Source organism: Haemaphysalis longicornis, unplaced genomic scaffold (genome assembly GCF_048455015.1).
Source record: "Haemaphysalis longicornis isolate Haplotype H1 unplaced genomic scaffold, Haemaphysalis longicornis Haplotype H1 scaffold_8, whole genome shotgun sequence".
Classification (NCBI taxonomy): domain Eukaryota; kingdom Metazoa; phylum Arthropoda; class Arachnida; order Ixodida; family Ixodidae; genus Haemaphysalis; species Haemaphysalis longicornis.
This window is the reverse complement of record NW_027526445.1, coordinates 145236630-145252371: the sequence shown is the minus strand read 5'-3', so window position 1 is coordinate 145252371 and position 15742 is coordinate 145236630. Positions and strand designations below refer to the sequence as shown.

Below are 15742 nucleotides of genomic sequence, written 5' to 3'. Positions count from 1 at the left end.
AAGATGCTCACCTTTCTCCAAATTATTGCTTGTGGAAGACTTGTGTTTTCGCCGTGACCAGACATAGGGGGGCCAGTTTCAGGACGCTTGCGACCTGCGATCCAGAGAACAGGCGTGCGAATCCTTTCAAGCACCGGAAATAGCCGGACAAGCCGAAAAGGTTGCCTCCATGGAAACGAAGCGTTCAATTCCACTGATGATAAATACAAAAAAAGGACTAAAAATAGTTCGGCGAAACCCCATCAGACGCGCTCCTCGGGCCGACCTAATCCCGAAATCGGCGAAAGGGCGACAGATTTAGCGACAGCCCATGGGATTTTCATTGCACGTTTTTCAACGCGCGACCTTCGACTTTTATAGCATCCGCATATGTCGTAATGTCAGGCCCAATTTCAAACACACCGAAAAAAAAAAAAAAAAACGCGCTTCCCCGCTATATTCAGACGTAATTCCGACACCAGTCGTTCCATTTTTCTTCCTTTTTCACGCCACCTCAATTCTTCGTATCGCGCCGGGGCGGCGGATGAATTTTAAAACGCTCGGCCCTCTCATATTTAAACAAGAGAAAGATTAGACGCCTACGTGACGTGAATTTCACAGACATCTCGATAAATTTGTAGGGAAAACCAGTAAGCAGAAGACGGCGTCATGCAAGAACAAAAAAAAAAAAAAAAAAAGAAAAAGCTTCCCCGCGAAAACACACCCTTTTTCTCAAGGGACCGTTTGGAGAAGAACATTGGCACACAGACACAACCCCGCATTGACGCTGGCCACACAGCCAACTCCGTCAAAGAGAGAAGAAACAAGAACCGAAACCCTCGTCTTTCCCGCATTTTCTCGTTCCCAAAACGTCTTCCTCTCCGCGCGAGAACCCGGAAGCAGACGATAAAAAAAAAAAAAAATGGCGGGAAGAGGAAGGACGGGGAGAGCCGGGACGGCACGACGCATGCGCAACGACGCCACGGCGTTGCCATGGCAACGCTCCGCGGTGTCTCCTCGCCTAAGCGAACAAAACAGCGAGCAGGGAGCAGGCAAACACAAGCGCAAAAGGAGAACGAAATGATCTGATAAAATTGGACCGCGGCGGACGTAAGTACACACTACGGAGCACGTGCCAGCGGATCCAAACGCGCAACGCCTCCCAAAGCAGGCAGCAGCCGGAGAGGCGGCATCGGCATGCCGGCGTTGGAATGCGGCCTCGTCGGCTGTTTAGCTCGTTCGTTCGTTCCTCGGACCAATCTCTCGCGTGGCCGTGGCCGTACTTTCGGAGGTGGCTATGTTTAGTAGGGCAGGTGCGCCTTCGGATGGGTCGAACGCTACCACCCAGGGGAACGTTAACTTCTGACAGACTGGTTGGGGAGGCACGACTGGTGTAGGAAGTGTCCATAAACATTCGCCAGATGTGTGTGTCTGGTTGTAGAGGTACGGCTGACAAAATAATAAACGAGATGAGGGTACACAATTTGACAGACATGTCTGGCCGGCTGGGATGGTACGATTGAGAAATAAAATAACCAACTTCAATCAAAAGTACAAACGAAGGACTAGCCGACGTTTCGAAACCGGTTTGGTTCCTTCTTCAGGAAACAACAGGTGTGTCAAAGAATTAGTGACGAAGGCGGTAGGGAGGCTGTTCCTCTGGTAAGGAACAGTACTGGGAAAATCTTGCAGTAGGATTAATATCACGTGCAAGCTGCCAGTGTTAATCCAAACCACGAGAACAAAATCAGACGCATCATTCGGCGAACACTCTGACGTAGCGAACAGTAGACTACTTCTGTCATTAAAAAGGTACTATTACGAGCGATTTTGAAAGGGAACACAGGAACGCGTGGCAAACAGCCTCGAAACAGACTCGGAGCGATACGCGGATGGCGCTGTGAAAAACAGAGGGGGAAAGGAGGACGCTCTTCAGCTAAGTGTTGGCACTCCCACCACGCTGGGATTTCTAAAAAGCAGCAACTTACGTCATTTCACCGATGATATAGTATCGTCCGAAAGCCGATAAGACGCACGGCGGGAATGTGAACAGTTGTTAGAACAGCGTCTCCCTTTCCACTTTGTTTCCGACGGCGGCCGCTGCGTATCATTGATAGCTGGGTCTGAGGGTGTTTTCCACGCGTTCCTGTGTTCCCTTTCATATTGCTCATAATAGTACGTGTTAATCCTTGCTTGGGGCGCATAAACTTAGGGACTTACTAAGCTGCTGAAAAGAAAACTGACCGGGCCAACGCGGCGTGTAAACATTGAAAAGACACACTCATTGATACTAAACCAGCGTATTGTGTTGGATTAGGCAGCAAATTCTCGATGAAGATGTGTGTAAGTCTTTCTTCAGGTGGCCAAAGAGATTTTGAACTCTGTCTTGCATGTCATTCGACACCTCCAAACATTCGCCCTTTTAAAGGGCCCCTGAGATGGGGGTTTTTGGGGGGTCGATGGTATCGGAGCGCAACGGCTATTTCTTGAACTAATCGTGACGTGTTTGTGCGCTCTTGATTTAATCAATTTTTTACGAGCGTAAAAACATCAGAAAGCTACAAAAAACATCTTTTGTGTGTGTGTGCTTTTACACAGTCACACATATTTATTTTATACCGCAGCGTAAAACACTTACACACCGGGCCAAACCGGGCTTGACGCTCCGACGCTCCTCCGTTCTCGGCGGAAGGATACAGTGAGCGCAGGAGCAACGACGCTTGCAGCCAGCGTGATCGCTCAGCGCTCCGTGTCTGGTGTTAGAGTATCATCAGTTTTCTTTGCATTTGCTTTCTTGGACGCTGTACCAGAAAGGATTCTTTGCACCATCTGTGTTTCGAGCGGAGCCTCGACGTTGTTTCAGAGGTGGTAACGAACGGCGCGCCAAGGGAGCGCCGCGCCGACGACGAAGGCGGAGCGCCGCACGCAGCGCTTGGACGATGCCGGGCACTGCTCGTGATCACGAGGCGCACGCTCAAGTGCGCTGACGCGGGCTGAATAAATCAGTTCAAGCCCAAACGCTGTCGCAGCTGATTCTCTGCGGTGGTCGTGACAAGGGCAAGAGCATGCTCATCCCGTAACGACAACTGCCAAAGAGTTTCATTTCATTGCTTCCCATCAAGTCATGATCGCAGGAAAGTGTGGTTTGCTGCACCGGCCTTCTGAATGAACCTGTTGCCTAGTGTCCTTAGCGCGCTTTACCGTTTACCGTGTTAAATGAAGCAAGAGTAGCCGTTTGCCGCTGAAAACGAAAGGATTGCACTCTGCGGTTTCTGCATTCCGGCTTACCGGCTCTGCCGAGTAGCGACATCTGGCGAATTTGTCTCAAAGCAAATGACACAAACGTTTGTTCCCCAGAACTGTTCGCTTACGCTTGAAATGGCTCGAATCTTGGACGTCTTAGATTGAACTCTCCCAATACAATAATTTTTTTTTAAAAGAGCCGTATACTTCTACTGTAGAGCTTAAAAAATTGAAAACATGACGTTGACGCCGCCATCTAGTGGGAACAATTAGGACCAAGTATTGCATTAACCAGAATTCACGCTACCGCTAAATATTTCGATATAAAATGAGTAAGATATATTGTAATGATTGCGCAGTTACCTATATTACCTTGCCCAAAAAGACGATTTTGAAAGCATAAAAGAGCTATGCTAGTTCATAAAGTCATCTGAACCATTGGAAGCGTAGGAAGCTGGAGTAGGGGCGGAAATTTTGCTCGCTCATTCTAAAAAAAATGTCATTTATCGTGCTCCTGATCATCATTTAGCAAGAATGTAGTAAACAACATTAACTAAGATTGCTTGCATGAAGCGCCGAGCACAGCGCATTTGCTGTGCCATAAAGTTCCGGAAGAACGCCCACCCAAATTTAAGTACAGTAATATCAAGTGAATACGAGATGGGCGAAATTTCGGGTCAAGCGCGGAAAGGACGAATAAGTGACCGCATCTACACATGAAGAGATGATTCGGGTTTGTTTTGTTCACTCATCGGCGCTAAAGCCATGGATTTTACGGGGTGGGCGCGCGTCTTTCAGTAAATTGAATATTTCACCCGTAAAAGGGGGTGGGCGATGTTTTGGGGGAGGGCGTTCACTCGGAACTTTCCGGTAATTTAATCAAAACGCGAGCGTACATTTCACCGGCGCAGGGATTCTAGCCACCTTAGCAGGGGGCTCGCTACTACAGTCGGTAGAAATTCTAGCCTCTGTATCGCTATGTAGCGACGCTAAAAATAAGTTACCGTTCGCGGAAACTCTCGCGCATGCAAGGTCGACTTCCGCAATCACCAGTATCTCCTGCTCAAAGTCTCCAAAAAAAAAAAAAAAAAACCAGTATCTCTTGCTCAAAAAAAAAAAAAAAGACGTCGTCTTATGTCGACCCACTCGCTGAAGTAACCATGGTAACGACGACGCTCTAAACCAAACCGCCGCCGTCAGAAATCGCGGACATTCCGGCGGCCAACCATGAAATGAGTGCTTCGCCTCGGACGAGGTCGGACTATGTCGTCATCGCAAGCCGCCGAGCCAACAAATAGTTCTGTCTCGTCGGGGTAATAACTTTTGTTAGCGTGAGCGAATATGCTTACTATTTTGGGACTTGTTTCTACAAGAACTATAGAGTAGTTTTCTGACACAAACAAAAACACTTTGAAATCCATCTCAGGCCCCCTTTAAGGCATCGCACCAACGGCCGAAGGCCGCTTGACCCGTGTCACGACTGTTGCCGCCGTACACACGTTGCCCACTCGGTTGACCTTTCCGTGACCATACATATACCAGATTGGTCGAGAAGACCTGCCGCGACATGACAGCTTGGCGAGCCGGGCCGTTGCCCTAGGGTCTTTCAACACCGCCGCCTTCGAAGCCTGCCAATAGTGGGGCTCTTCGATTTACAGTCTCGGACTCACCGCGGACTCCCCGAGAAGCAGTCCGGGCATTCGATTTTCACATGTATCCCTATGGCTTCGGGGAATCCTCGGACTACCCGCGGACTATCCGCGGTGAGTCCGCGAGTGTAAATCGAAGAGCCCCAATATACCCACTAATCTCTCTTGTACGGCATCCATTCGTTCCTGCCCGTCCGGCTGGACTGCATACATCGACGAGAAGCCAACGCGCGTTTAATCCAAACGTTTCGCCTTCGTCGCCGGCGATCATGCAGGCGTCGAGCTACGACCCTCCATCTGGCCACAGATAGAAAGAATGCACGCCCCAGGCCAACTTGAAACACGCTGGTCACACAGTTCGCTTCGGATGCAAGAACATCACCAAGGCATATTCTGCCTTTGCTCTTTGGCCTTCAACGGTAGTTTAAGATGCAAGAACATCACCAAGGCATATTCTGCCTTTGCTCTTTGGCCTTCAACGGTAGTTTAAGATGGCCATAAGAAAACGGCAGCGGTCCCCCTAGCCACCTCTTAGGGATAACATGTGCGTCTCTTACTTTTTCAATGTGTACCGTCGTACCTTCTTTTTATTCCCAGGCCGTGTCACGAGCGTCTGTAGCCTGTCACGGCAGTCGACAGACACAGGCGTGAAGCCCTCCCACGCTGCCAATGGCCCCCGGAAGGCTAGAACCGAGTCCCCGCAATGCGTGCACCCTAATTAGGAATTAGACATCCGTTGAAGGGATACAGAAAGTGCAGAGAATAATTTGGAACAAAAATAGGAAATGATGGGGGGAGTAGTTCGCTTCTGGAATGTAAGCAATTCTAAGCTAAGTGGCACTGAAAAAGGGTGGGAGCATAGCTGGCGCTACGTACAAAGCACTCCGGCCGACTAATCCGAATGACAGTACTACGCGGACTCTATTAAACCCATTTCACGTGCTTTTTCTACGTATTTTCTACGTACTTTTAACAGCTACATGCGTTAAGACGTGAGAGAGACCGCGTACAGCGGCCACTGCTCTTTTGAGGGTGGGGTTTTAACCGGGGCAGACCGTATTTGTCCCAACTTTCGGAAATAGCAGACTCATGTCGTAATAAGCTCGTAGGCGAACGCGAAGCGAGGCAGCGCAGACCGCGAACGAGCTCGCGGTGTTGCGAGCCATTACCAGGGCTATTATTCACGCGCGCTCCGAGCTATATAATACAGGCGCGCCGATACGCCGCAACGGACATCACACCTGTTTCGCGGTGGAAGGACACGCCGTCGTGGCTCGTTAATACGCGTCCTGCCCTTAGCACCTGCGAGAAGCCCCCCCCTTTTTTTTCTCCTTCTATGTACAGCAACTTCTTACTGCGAGCCAAGACTATGTCGGATACCTCGAAGAGGTGCGCACCGCCACGCTTCTGTACTTGAGCCCCGATTGGCTGGCAAGCTTTTAGGCTACTGAGACAAAACTAGAAGTTGGAGGGAGATTATTAACTTGACCAAGGAGTGAAATCAGAAAACTCGGAGGCAAAGAATGGACTTTGGCGTAGACGAAGATGGCTGGAGGAGCGTAAGCATTTTTCTTCCTCCATGAGCGTAAGGGAGGCCCGTTTGTCCTCCAGAGGACGAAAACAGGCTGATGATGATAATTCAATAAAGCCCGTTCGTGAGAGAAAAGAAAAACAAAACTGACTTCCTTCCGAAAAATACGGTGAAAGAAAAGAAGCAGCGATACAGTAATCCCAGCGGTACAGCATGTACAGTCGCGGCCACTGATAGCGGGAACACTGCAATGCGTGGCCGCGCTCTTAAGAGCGCCACCACCGGCGCTAAGGGAATGTTGCGGCACATGTGAAATTACTAAAATGAGGGCTAGAGCTGGAGCTAGGCGGCACTGCTTGCGCATGTGCCGGAAGATTCCCGCAGCGCCGGCGGTGGCGCTCCTAAGAGCGTGGCCACGCATTGTGGTGTTCCCGCTATCAGTGGCCGCTATAACGGCATATACAATTTCTCCATATATACGCCGCAAATTCTATTAGACGATTTCCCGCTCATTGTAACCCAAAGGACAGTGAATGTAACCCGGGTGCCATCCAATAAAATCCCGGTACTGCATGGTATATACTTCAGACAAGACTTAATTCTAAGCTAGGCAGCAACCAGTATAATACAAGCTCCATATATTTTAGTGCAAGTTGTGTGAAAAAATGATACATCACCTGTCTAAAGCAGACAACACAGGAACTGCTCAGTCGCAAGACTTGCCAGTACTCTTGCCTTGTGGCTATGCTTTAACCAAGTTCCAGTATCATGGGTACCAAGCACATGCATTTCAATTGCTCATTCATATGCGATGGCATAGGAACTTGCCGGAACTAGAGCACTGCACGGGCCCGGGCCGGCCCGAAAGCCCGGGCCCGACCCGGCCCGCGGGCCGGGCCGGGCCGCCCGAAGTCTATTATTGGCGGGCCCGGGCCGGGCCCGGGCTCAATGCTGCGGGCCTGGGCCGGGCTCGGGCTCGACGCCGTGGGCCCGGGCCGGGCTCGGGCTTGAATTCATAGGCACGGCCGTTAATAGGTCCGACGTGAAGTGTAGAAAAGAGCATCAAAATGAATATTCTTAGTTTATTTTTGCGCGCTTCTTGCTGTTAGTTGTACGCATTATTTTAAAAACGTGTTATGCTAGGTCTGATGGTCACTATACTGCAATTTTAATGACATTTCTAGTACAGCATCAAGATTTTCTATTTTGTTGTATAACATACCAAAGATACGATTACAAGGAATGCCCAAGAGGGGAAGGACTTAATTCAGACATTCTGGAGCTGTGCACCTATGTCTATGTATGTACACGTGTGTTTTAGATATCGCACCAATCAAAATGCGGCTGCCGTGGCCGGGAATCAAACACGCATGCCAGAGAAACACCACCGCTTAACGACCACTGCATGTGAAGTACTTCAACGCGCGTACATACTCGTTGGTTCAAATGCGGATCGAAAAATGTCAGCAATACAAACTTGTTGCCGAGACAACCACGTGAAATTGCCAAGAGTCTAGTCATCAAAGGTGATGATATCTCTCGTCTAAGAATACGAGCTATTATTACGCCGATGTTGCGACGGTGCAATCTAAACTATGTGCACTTTTAAATCCTTATTTTTTGCGTTTCAGTTCATGACGTGCTTGTACAGAACTCTCTTGGTAAGGCACTGCCACCTACAATCTCTTATTCCATGTATGTAGATGACGTCCAGATATCCTATAAATCATGCAATATGTCAATCTGCGAACGTCAAGTCCAGCTTGGTGTAAAGAAACTTGCCGGCTGGGCAGACAGGAATGGTTTTAAACTGAATCCTGTAAAAAGCTAGATGCTCCGTCTGGTCGCCCGGAATATAATAAACAAACTTTCTTTAGCGTCAAAGACCGGGCCTGCTCACACACGCGCGGGCCCTCCCTAGGCCAAAAAATAAATTACCGGGCCGGGCCGGGCCCGGGCTTGAGATGGCGGGCCCGGGCTGGGCTCGGGCCAGGCTCACTTATGAATGCCCGGGCCCGGACCGGGCTCGGGCTAGGTGTTACGGGCCCGGGTCGGGCTCGGGCTTCGCGAAGCGGGCTCGGGCCGGGCTCGGGCCTTAAAATCAGGCCCGTGCAGTGCTCTAGTCGGAACACTCAAGTAGTCACGCGATTATAAACGAAATTTGTCTAGCGATAAAGCCCGAGTTTACTTACATCGTTACAGATATCAAGTAAATGTATTAGAATAGCCTCTCATCCTGCATCATTGTGGCTCATCACAATAATACAATTTGTTCTGATGACTCCAAAACTCTCCTATGCATAAAAAATTGTACGAGAGCAGGACACTGATTTGGGACAACTCGCGTACGAGTGATATACAGAGGACAGGACACTTCCTTTATTCGGTGTGACCACCAAATAGCCATCTGACTTGTTATGAGGTTTATTTATGACCAACATTTCCACAACCTACGACGTCATGGGTATCACACAAACACATTAAAATAGCTCATGTGCTGTGTGACAGAGACTTGTCATTGGAAATATGATTTCTTAGTGTCGCTCTGACTACTACCGATCATCAATGGCCAGCTAGTGATAAATCGGAGTCAACCGGATGGGACGCGAGTAATTTTGTGCATATGAACAGAACACTTAATTTTATCAATGCACCTAATATATAGACTTGGGAACAAGTTAAGGATGGCAATAGCTCCTGTATGGTATCACTTTGCCAAAGCGACGGACTCAGATGTGAACGGACACGCGTGTTTTGAAAGGAGATGCTATGAAGGCGTGATTACGTATGCTTTTTCTCATGTACTTTGTTTGTCGTCGCTGCAGTAGTTTATAAGCATATTAAATAAAAAAATTCCTGGAAACGGCTCGTGCCATGGCAACATTCTAAGTAACGCCCTAGTTGCGCGGCGCGGACGAACATCCAGCTGCAGTGATGAAGCACAGATGATTAAGCACAAAGTAGTACTGCTGCTGTTCTTAAGTTGCACCCGAGTATACTTAGCAACCACATATTTAAAACACTCACATGGCACAATGATTCACCTTTTTACCGTGAGAAGTACGATAATGATAACAACGTACGTAATTGATTGACATTTCGTTATTTGAAAGAAGTCGTCAACAGGCCCAACGTATTGCTAGCCTTCTTTATGACTGTTCAAAAATAGTACATTATTTGCAAACGTCGTTCACAGAATAAAAACAAAGTCAGAAATGTGTACTCTCATTATTCGAAATATTGTATTTGTAGCCAAATGTTGAGCCCGAGGGGACAACAGGCGGACAATCCTTAGCAGAGTGGCTGCCAATAGACTGTAAACCCAACAGTAGGGGTCAGCCAAGGCCTCAATGGAGGGATGTGATACAGAAATTTAGGTACTAAGAGGGGACTGAGCCAGTGCTGTTCTGAACAGACTCGGCTGGAAATCTTTGGGAGAGGCCTTCGCCCTGCAATGGACATAATAAGGCCGATGATGATGATGATGAAACATTTGCACGCTTGAGTTTTGTCCCATTCACTTCTCCTTTGGTCGGAACACCTAGCGCAAATAAGAGGTGATCTTCTATTGCATGCATCATCGAAGGAAAGAGAGGAGGGGCCATTGAATGGCAGGAGCAGCTGAAGACCTGTCTTTGGACGACAGACACGTTCAGCGAAGTGAGCAAATACGCAGCTGATTTCTTCCCTGACTGCCAACCCCACGAGGACGACCCTTCGCATACTGCATGCACCGAAAGTGACGTGCGAGTAGCCTCAGAGCATTTCACGTTAAACCAAGACCTACAGCACTTGTAATCCACGTGCATGAGACAGTAATGCCTGAAGATGCTCAAAGTCGCTGATGAAGCCCCATGAGCCTTCCAACGACAGGTTTATCCCATCGATACCCGAATGCATCCCAAGGAGACCAACACCTATCCAGTGGTATACAACAGCAGCACGGAGGTGACGGCAATGCTTGAAAACAAGATCACACAACCTGCGCTGTTGAAAGCACGTCATGCAAATCTCCGTGCCAGTGCAGTTCCGTTGAGTTACCAATCAGTGTTCAAGCAAGATAAACACATTCAGCTAAGGGGAAGAAAAAGATACTTTGGTCATTTTTCATGTGTGCGTGCGTGTATCCAGACACAATGCCATCGAGGCTATTCCAGTCCACATGCTATTGCTCAGCTACATGCATAGGCCACAAAGTGACAGCAGTGTGGGAACTGCCGGCACCGAAAAAAAGGAAACTGAAGTGTCAGGGTCGTGGCACATTTTCCCAGCTGTTTAGCAAAGCATGTGCAGCACAGGTGGAAACCCATTCGTATCAGCGGAGTCACGCCGGAACAAAATGAGCAGAGCTGACGACCAACAAGTCAGACAAGAATTTAGCACCCTTTAGTACCCACATACAAAGCAGACAAAAATGAATTTCATTTCCTCCTCCTCCTCTTTTTTTTTTTTATGGCTTTCGCTTTTGGTCTAACGGCCACATGCGTGATACCGTTGGGTGACCATGACACACTGCCACAACTTACAAGAGAAACAACACTTCTTCAGTGGATGAATAACAGCTCTGTGAAGCATCGAGTCTGCTCCAGGAGGAAGCAACACGCCAAACATTGCAAAATGTGCGTGCCCCCTTTAGTCGTGTAAACTTAGCCTACTCCCACTCAGCTCAATTGACCCCTGGAAATCAGTACACCATCATAAGCAACAAAGTTAGCGCTCATGAAATTCTAGTAAAAGTGCAGTAAATACAGTAAACAACCAGTAATATCCCACAACAGTCCTTTAACTACGTCACATTTCCACTGTACCCGCCGCGGTGGCTCAGTGGCTTAGGCGTTGTGCTGTTGAGCACGAGGATGCGGGTTTGATTCCTGGCTGCGGCGGCCGCTTTTAGATAGAGGCGAAAAGCAAAAACGCCCGTGTGTACGAGATTTTGGCGCACCTCAAAGATCCCCAGGGGGTCAAAATTAATCCGCAGCCCTCTACAACGGCCCACCTCATCGCCTGCGTTGCGTCGGTGCGTTTAACCCTACAATCAATCAATCAACCCCATTTCCGTTGCCCAGAGACCATCCTATTCCTGCCTCTTGATGCACTCAGCAGGATAGCAAACCTCGAAGTTCACCGTAAAACAAAGCGGGCCACAGCGGATTGATTTGTTTACGCTCTTTGAGTCGCAACAAACACCAGACATCCCTTGGGTGTCACCTCCCAGTCATTCGAGGCCTATGCTACAGTGCATGAAGCCAGGACAATTTTACCTGAAAGCCACATTTTGATATGTGATGTAGCTTGAGGCCGCCACGCAGCAAACACAAGTTGATTTTAATGGGGGGCCATGAAGACAAAATACAAGGCTGCTTCGTCCAGATAACAGTGACACCAGCTTTATCGCAAACTTCAAACAACTAACGGAGATATTTAGGAAAACGGATGCGCCAGTGGCGACCAACCAGCCATTTTCCAGCGATATCTCTATGACACCGTAGAATCTGGTTTGCATGATTCTTGGCCACTGACCTAAGCCAATGCCAGGAAGCAAGACTGGGTGATTGTTAAGGCTCGTAGTTCCGTTTAATTGTATAATTTGAATGCTAATGTACAGTTGATTGATTGCAGGGTTTGCACGCGATGAGGCGCGCCGTAGTGGAGGGCTCCGGATTAATTTTGACCACCTGGGGATCTTTAACGTGCGCCGAAATCTCGTACACACGGGCGTTTTTGCTTTTCGCCTCCATCAGAAAAGCCGCCGCCGCGGCCGGGACCTCGTGCTCAGCAGCGCAACGCCTTAGCCACTGAGCCACCGCGGCGGGTGCTAATGTACAGTTAACACATCGATACCCATATTACGTCACTGTAGCACAAAATTTAAAAGTTTTTTAATATTTGTTCCGTTTGTTCGGTGAAAAAATGCCAGTCGTGATTGGGACAGAGCCAAGTGATTTACCAAAAGGTTAGTTCACTCCAATTGAATGAAGTCCTATTTTGTAATGGAGAAACCTAGCGACATAACGCACACATACAGGTTATTAATCTGGATGCAGTTATACCCCTGTCACACGGCAAATCTAATGTCATTCAAAGTGAATGACATTAGCTGTTAATGACATTTGGCTCGGCCGTGCGGGTCTACACGGCGAAACAAATGTCATTTGATTGTGATAGTGGTGACGATTAGAGAGCTCGCAAAACCGCAAAAATTACATTTCAAGCGCACCTAGAGTGTTTTCACACGTAATATTAAAAAAAAAAAAAAACGTAACAAAGGATTATTTTTTAAATAAAAAACAAGAAAACCACCGATTTAAGTGACATCAGTAGACATCACAAGCCGAGACAAGTCGCGAAAAATTCGGATTTGGCTAGCGCGCGCACTGGGGACGAGATTTTATTTTTTGTTAGTACTTGTTTATCTTTCTTTATTGGAACAACAACACAAAGAAGAAAATATAAGTTTACTGGCGGTTTTTAGAAACAGCATTCCTTGGTTCATTAATGAACTTTCTTCTCTAGAGATGTGCCACTGCTGTCGAGGCTACTCATTTAGCTGCTGAATGAACTCCCGAACCTCAGTTAGCCGCTAAATGTCATTCGCCTCAAATGCCTTTCGGTATTCTCGTGTAGCGCCGAATTAATGTCATGTGGAGTGAATGACATTTGCGCTAAATGTCATTAGATCTGCCATGTGACAGGGGTATTAAATGATTAAGATTACTTGGATTCACAACTTCAAGGAGATGGAGATGCACTTGCGGATTGGGTCGCCGTGGTGCAGAGCTGCATGATTCCGAGTGAATACCCACCCCGAAACATCGCTTTCCCCCTTTAGGGGTGATTCTGTGAAGTATCCAATTTACTAACCCAAAGATTGCCTCAAATTAATGGCTTTAGCACCGATGAAGGACCGAAACAAATGCAAATCATCTATTCATGTGTTGATGCGGTCACTTATTTGTCTTTTCCGCACTTGAGCAGAATGTTCACCCATCTGGTATCTTTCCTTGATATCTCTGCACTTTTGGTTGGCGGTGCGGCCCCTTTTTGTAGTTTTTTGCGCCTTACCCGAAAGATCGCCCATCCCGTATTTTTCACTTGGTATCTATGAAGTTTGGGTGGGTGTTCTTTCAGAACCTTACGGTAGGTTCGCAGATACATTATACCTGCGATACTGGACGAATCTGGACTTCAGCAGTCGATGTCCTCTGTTAGTTTATAAGTTAGTCTGACAAAAGAAGTAGACGTTATGTTTCTAATCATTTAGACAAAAAGCTTTGCTAATGTTGTCCGATTGCACTGATGTCCCACTGTCTTCAGAGATTTCTTCAGATCAGAAAATCACATCAGTGGCTGTAAACGCTACATCAGAGAGACAAATAAGTGCCTCAACATCTACTTCAGGGGGTTAAGTGTCATATGAGAAGTGTGATTTGACTAACTCATACAAAAAGGGTATCTTAATTAGGCAGGACCAATTTTTGAAATAATAACACAAAAAAAAATAAAGTAAAGATTTCAACTTCGTGGCAGCACAGCAACATGTAACTATTCGAGCTGCGTGACGCCCCTTTTTGTTGCGAATAATCAGCCATGAAGATCATGAAGATCCAACAGCCCTGGCTTTGACAGCATACGGTCAGACTCAATACTTCCAACGTCCCACTTGGGTGCCGCGAATTACACCTTAATCCACCAGATTTTGGGGAAATCCCCAACGTGGAGTAAGATTCTGCTAAGGAAAGTTTGAGATCTACCTCAATGCAGCCGTACGGCTACAAAAAAAAAAAAAAAAAAAGCTATACAGCCTTCTCAGAAACTTCACAGTTGAAGAAAATTTCATCCTTGCCCACGATTCGAACCCGGGACCGCCGCTTAACCGGAGCAGTCGCTCTACCAACTCAGCTAACCAACCGAGAGTGAATCAATCGCGCGAGAGTGAATCAATCAACTTGAAGTTATGGATAGGTACTAAACTTCCCTTTCCCTTTCAGCCGTACAGCTGCACACCTTACTCCTTTCCTACTCCTTAGATCAAAAGTCTGGACAGCCCACTGAAAAGAAATCTCAATAAACGGCGCATTTCACACACCTCACCGTCAATATACCGTAATAATGAAGACAGGACAGGAAACTGTCTGTGTTATAAGTGGTGCTTTGTTAAAATTGGAAGTTACGTGCTCTCTTTCGGTATAATTTTTTTTTTCAAAACAACCGTTAACTGTATCCAAGCCCGGTTGCATACTAAACTATTCCATTCCCTTGAACGACATCTCCCCTTTTGTCCAGTGCGCCAGCACCCATGTACTCCGTTAATCGCGTTGTCACCTGTTGTCTATTCTCGGCCCCACTTTTCCGAAATATTTACGTTCCATGCCAGCAAGGGAAACAGCGCGAATGCCGTGCCGGCGATCCCCTCTCACCCAGCTCGGCATGCGGTGAGAGGGGGGCGGGGGAGTCTCGTTTAATTAGCGCCCGGCGAGAGGCAAGTGCGCTGCCGTGCGTGAGAAGATCGGCAGAAGCACCGTCTCCTCGCGGGGCTAATTTGCAAAGCGCGTCCTCGCGCGCACGCCGTGAACACTCCACCGAGTCGGAACCGGCAGGCAGCACGACGGCGAACGGCAGGACGAAAGACGTCCGCTCCAGAGGTACGGGCGAAGTCGAGCCTCCAGGCGATATGATGACCAGAAAAGGGAACAATAAAACAAGCGCAAATGACGACCCGACCCGAAAGGCGGAAGGAGGACCAGATCGACCAATCCAAGGCGCGCAAACGACGCGTCCGGCAACACCGCGTCATGGAGTGTGAAACGCGACTTCGCTTGCATCATCACGAGGAGCCGAAAAATACTCTCGCACTGCCAATAAAAGGCTAGCAAGAAGCACTTTAAAAGGAACCAAACAAAGTGCGCTGTTGGATCACTATCACTTCATTTTCTTCTACTCGCTACAATGAGGCCTTCTCGTCGTGGCGGTGTTTGGTCCGGCCTCTTCCGTTGTCATGGCAACGACCTACGCTCCGCACGAAGCAGGAATCGGGGCCGCCGGAGGAGGCATGTTCAGCAGACGACGACGACCTTAAACTTTCTCGCGGGGGAATTATAATGCAGATAAACGAGGCGGCGCTTTAATTGCGCGCTTCGCCCCGTTTTCTCGCACGACGCCTCGCAGACTTTTCTTTCTTGTTCCACACACCGCGAAGCTGAGCTCAAGCAACGAGCTAAAACGCCAGAACAGCCCGACGAGCGTGCCATTAGCGGCCCAGCCAGACGCTGATATAGCCCGTCGTGAACAACGAACAATGTGCCGTCGTTGTCTACACGCGACGCACTCTTGGAACGCACAT

The 15742-nt window shown here is 48.2% G+C and overlaps 1 protein-coding gene across 1 annotated transcript in view; it reads right to left on the bottom strand.

Annotated features, from left to right (window-relative positions):
- Positions 1 to 15742, bottom strand: part of LOC144148974 (forkhead box protein N3-like) — a 62028-nt gene that overhangs the window by 43946 nt on the left and 2340 nt on the right. Inside the window, exon 2 of the mRNA XM_077680495.1 lies at positions 12 to 94. The gene's annotated coding sequence lies outside the window, so the exon portion shown is untranslated. The remainder of the gene's footprint in view (positions 1 to 11; positions 95 to 15742) is intronic.